Source organism: Periplaneta americana, chromosome 3 (genome assembly GCF_040183065.1).
Source record: "Periplaneta americana isolate PAMFEO1 chromosome 3, P.americana_PAMFEO1_priV1, whole genome shotgun sequence".
NCBI lineage: Eukaryota > Metazoa > Arthropoda > Insecta > Blattodea > Blattidae > Periplaneta > Periplaneta americana.
In genome coordinates this window covers 1,185,455-1,191,454 of record NC_091119.1, presented here as the reverse complement: position 1 = coordinate 1,191,454, position 6,000 = coordinate 1,185,455, and positions in this window count along the sequence as shown.

The following is a 6,000-nucleotide window of genomic DNA, read 5'->3' as shown; positions in this document are numbered from 1 at the left end:
TTAGTTTTCTAAAGGAAGATATAATTGTATATAGTTTTTGTTTTCGTACGTTAGCATTATGTGCTTGGTTTCTTGTATTTATGTTTTGTTTCTTTGTTAGTTGTGTGTAATATGTTTACAAACTTAAGATACATTTTCTTTCAATGAATCAGTTCAATTAGTGTAACATGGCAAGACCAGTACTTCAACAGCCGACTTGTGGAGTGATGAAGGTCTCTGGTGTAAGGTTTCTCCGGAAAAAAATGTTCAGTAATTGGACCTTTTCCAAGGAATTTTAAAGCATCTGAATATAATTATAATCAGCCAATTATTTAAGAGTTTCAAGTACAAGTTTTCGTAAAAATGTGACTGAAAAACGAAACATTAAATTGTGATGGCTGAACACAAAGGAAATAAATAAATCTTCGTCAATATAACAGAAAGTACCTTAATGGCTTTGTAATAACATTAAAATAATAATAATAGGTAAATTTTAAAAATGAAATCAATGCATACAAAGAGTCAAAAAGAGAAGGTTTGTTTCTATAGCTAGTTTGACAAATTTGAAACCTCAACTATTGCGCATGATCAGCGATGATCGGTTTGAAATTAATTTGAAATCATGCCTTCACGAACGCTCATGTAATGTAAAAAAAAATTACATTCATTGTTCTTTGTTGTTCACATTAACACTTATACATGCATCTTGATTACACAACTTTTAACACTAACTTACTCGTATATCACTTTGGAATATATACTATATTTCTTTCACGTGTTAAAATTAGGTTACCTTGTTGACTAGTTTCAACCTGTTGTAGGCTACAGGTATGTTATAATATAATGCATTATATACTATATACTATATTATAGTACACTATAGTACCATAGTATAGTACACTTATATTAAAACTATAACATTTTTTAAACTAATCTTTTAACTAATTTGGTGCCATAATTGAAACATCAATAACATGGTGAGGTCCAAAAGACCACTGATGATTTAAGTTGTAATAATATTAATATATATATATTTTTTTTATTTTAAAAGAATTTTTAGTATTAGGTGCATTAGAGAAGTCTATGTAGAGTTGAATATGTAAATTGGCAGGAATTAACATTTATTATTCAATGCAAAATAATATTAAAAAATCAGCCTACAAAAACTTACTTAAATAATAATATGGAATAATGAAATAAGAAAAAGTGAACATGACGGTATGTAGGCTATCTCTTCCCATTGAATCTTGAACTAGGAAAAACAACATTCTAACCAAAAACAAAAGCACTTGAAAATGAAAGTCTTCAAAGTTACAGATTTTCTGCTTATTACACTTACTTCTAGTCATTTAGTCATAGTCAAAAAATCTGAAAGTTAGAATTTATAAAACAGTTATATTACCAGTTGTTCTTTATGGTTATGAAACTTGGACTCTCACTTTGAGAGAGGAACATAGGTTAACAGTGTTTGAGAATAAGGTGCTTAGGAAAATATTAGGGGCTAAGAGGGATGAAGTTACAGAGAATGGAGAAAGTTACACAAGGCAGAACTGCACGCATTGTATTCTTAACCTGACATAATTAGGAACATTAAATCCAGACGTCTAAGATGAGGAGGGCATGTAGCACGTATGGGCGAATCCAGAAATGCGTATAGAGTGTTAGTTGGGAGGCCGGAGGGAAAAAGGCCTTTGGGGAGGCCGAGACGTAGATGGGAAGATAATATTAAAATGGATTTGAGGGAGGTGGGATATGATGGTAGAGAATGGATTAATCTTGCTCAGGATAGGGACCATTGGCGGGCTTATGTGAGGGCGGCAATGAACCTCCGGGTTCCTTAAAAGCCAGTAAGTAAGTAAGTCATATGTTTCTTCATTGTTGTTGGAACCTACGCCAGATAAATGTTCAAGGTCTTCTCATCTTCATTTTCTGATAAAGCCTGGTCCGATGTGTCATTATCACTCGACCATTATATGTCTGATTAATCTAACCACAATCCTCATCTTGTACAGTCACAATCCGCTTTCTCTTTGAAACAGAATTAGCATCATCCTTACTGAGAGATCTTTTTATTCCTGAAGAACCTGGTTTGTCCATATTGTACACGACAGCCATTAAAAGAAAGAAAGAAGTGTGAGCAGGAAAAAGCTACTGAAACAACGTAATGCGGTCATAGGACTTTTCCTTGATCTTTCTTGCGTTACAGGAGCCCTGGACAATACCTCACAATCACTTAACAACTAAACTCGAAGCTAGAGAGAGTCAAGCCGGTAAGAGATGGGGAAGGGGGACATTTGCAACAACAGCTACAGCGCGTGGCCTCATAGACTGCACCATGTTAATTAAATGGTAATATATCTTACTGACAGATGGGCCCGCCTGTCATTAAGGTGTATCCTCCTTTTTAAACATTTTTAAACACTTTTATAACTTTTTAAATTTAATTTAAGAAAGTTTTATAGTTATAATTTACTAATTTCGTATAGTATTGAAGATGTATGTATGTATGTATTGTAATGTAATGTATGTTATTTCGTCCTAAGGATCATGCAGGATGATACTGGACACGTCAAAAGAAATTAAAACTAGTAATAGTTCTAAAACTAATACCCATTAGCAAAACAATACATGATATATATTATAACATGGTGTATAATATTGACAAATGATTGAATACTACAACTAATACAATGATATTGATTACACAACTAAATTTAAATAGAAGCAAAGTCACATGAATAAATTAAGGCAAAAAAATAAGAAAAAATTGTTAAATCTTCACACAAACCTAGAACTAATAATTATCTATGAAACCTTTATTACCGGTATCTACTATTAATAAATAATGTTGTTGTTGTTTTCTAATGCCAGGCATTTGACAGTAAAGTCATTTGACCTCTTGCACTCCAATATTTTTCAAAGATATTATCATGGTCAGCCAATGAAGCACAGATTTTGAGGTGTTCCGAATCCATTTCTTGATTTGAGTTGCACAATGGGCAGTTAGGGGACTGATATATTCCAATTCTATGCAGGTGTTTGGCCAAACAATCATGGCCTGTTGCTAATCTAAATGCAGCTACAGACGATTTGCGTGGCAAATCGGGAATCAACTGTGGATTATGATGCAGAGAGTTCCATTTTTTCCCTTGAGGTTGTGTTATCAAATTTTGTTTGTTGAAGTCTAAGTATGTAGATTTAATCAATCTTTTCACAGAGGAATACGTAGATTTAGTAACAGGTATATACGTATAACTTAACAACACTTAATAACAGTAAAAACTAACATTCAAGATATTCTTGTACTGTACTGAATAAAAACAACCATCCAAAATTCTTTTTTGAATTTAACATCTGCATTTAAGTGTTTAACATACCTGGGTAATTTATTAAATAGAAGTCTGCCGTTGTAATAAGAACTTTTTTCAAAAAGAGAACTTTTGTGTCCAAACAGATGCAAATTAGACTTTCTTCTTGTATGATGATTGTGAATGTGTTCATTTCTAGTAAAATTTTGGAGTTGTTTATGGACATGAATCAAAATCTCGTATATGTAAATGCATGATACAGTGAGAATGTTTAGAATTTTGAAATAAGATCTACAGGTTATGTTGCTAGGAAGATTTAACATAGTTTTTATAGCTTTCTTTTGAATTTGAAATAATCTGGAACATTGGTTAGATTTTCCCCAAAAAGATACACCATATGACAGTAAAGAATTAAAGTAAGCAAAATATGAAATTCTAAGTATATCATTATTCACAGATGATCTGAGGGTGTAAATTGCAAAGCATATCTGACAGAGTTTTCTTGATAAACGGTCAATATGTGACCACAATCATGATTATTGTTTATATACACGCCAAGGTACAATTAAATTTCACAGTATATTTTAATAACTATAGAGAAGCATGGAAAACAGGGTGGAAAAAAAAATCATGATTTTTTTTAAATTAAACTCAAAATCAGTGATTTTTTTTAATTTAAATCAGATTTGTTATTTCAATATTTAATTTACTTAGATACTTTTAATTAATCTTTTTAACTGGATTTATTATATTGTTAATAACAAATCACACCAATGACCAAATAGGAGTTACACTTTTTCCATTTTTAAGTTTAAAAAAATACTTGAAAGGAAGAAACCAGAAGCTCCACAGGTGAATGCTCAAACTAAAATACACGAGCTCAGGATGCGAATTAAGATTTCTGATGGGGGGGGATAGAATCCTAGATAGAGAATACCACACATAAAATTATTATTATCCTCATTCGATACGGCTCAACGCTTGGTCGCACTGAGTTGCTTTCTTGCATCTTAATGATAATAATTATTATAGCCGTGAGCAAGCTTAAGATAAGATGTGTAATTCCTAAGTTATTGATTGTTGTCAGCTTGCCGGTGGTGATAATACATCAATATTATTTTCCTTGCTTACTTTGTAGGCTACTTTATAAAGTACATATAGTCGTATTAAAACAATAGAAGTTATCCCTGGCAGGGATTTGAATATGAATTTATGAAAGGGGAATAACTTTCCAACAGGGGGGAAATCCCCCCATACCTCCCCGTTAATTCGCACCCTGCACAAGCAGTCAGACCCCTAGTTAATTACATGTCTGCACCAGCATACAAGCTATGGAAAACATCATCAGAAACGACATACACTTCACCAATCACACTGCAGTCAAGAACAACACAGACCTAGTCAACCACACAATCCAACACTAGCATCGCTTGACATACCAATGTATACACTCACTAACATACTCATACTTGAAACAATAGAAATAGTAGAACATAAGTTAAAAAAAAGACATCACACCACAAACTCAGCCAATTACAGTATTTTCAAATAGTTTCTTTCATCTTGAATTGTGTTTAATGGTGTCTTCTTATGCAAATATTTGTATAGGAAGACAAGTTTTGATGCTTTGTCTGTACCAAGTCTGTTTTTCTTTTATCATTGGTTATTTTACGTCGCTTTATCAACTGCTATGTTATCTAGCGTCTGAATGAGATGAAGATAATGTCAGCGAAATGAGTGCAGGGTCCAGTGCCGAAAGTTATCCAGCATTTGCTCTTATTATTGAGTTGAGGGAAAACCCCGATAAAAACCTCAACCAGGTAACTTGTCCCAACCAGGTTTTTGAACCCAGGCCTGTTTGTTTCATGGTCAAGCATGCTAACCATTATTCATTTCATTCATTCATTCATTTTATTCCATAGATCTTACATGAGCAATGAAGCTTTAAGATGTGGAACAAATCAAAATTTTACAATATTACAATTACAATTTTTACAAATTTTTATAGTTTTACAATTTAGTAATTTTCTACAATTTTTACAGTTTTGTGCAATATTTTCGCGAGATGTAGTGAGATGAGGAGAGATCCGAGGATTCGCCAAAATATTACCCGGCATTTGCCTTTTGGTTGGGGAAAACCTCGGAAAAACCCAACCAGGTAATCTAATCAAAGGGATTGATGCCAAGGACTCGCCATAGACCATCCGGCTTCAGTCCCACAGCTGTGGAAAACCTCGGAAGAAACTCTACAGAGGTAGACCCAAAGCTTGTTGCGTAACTTAGAATGCATAACACCAAATGTAGAGAAAAAACGTTCTGCTTCAGCAGACTCTACTTGCAGTTAACAGCGGACTAACTGCATTCATGACGTCTTTGCCATTAGTAATGATAGATTCTTGTGACTTCCACCATTGCAGTGCAGACACACCTCCTAAAATCTCATCTGTGTACATAATTTTTTAAAACGGGAAAGATTTTGCTTCTTATTTCACTAATATAGGTAAGAATGAGGATCCACTATACCCAGTATAATACCAGTAGTTAGTTTGAGCAAACTGAAGTCCAGATTTATGTTCTTCTACAGTTAGTTTATATTTGGAGGAATGTTGAAGCTTAGAATCAACCAAACAGCCAAAAAATGGGATGGAGAAAGTGCTTGATTGTAGTGTTTTTGGAATATCTTTGTTGAGGGATGATTCTTGTCATCATATAT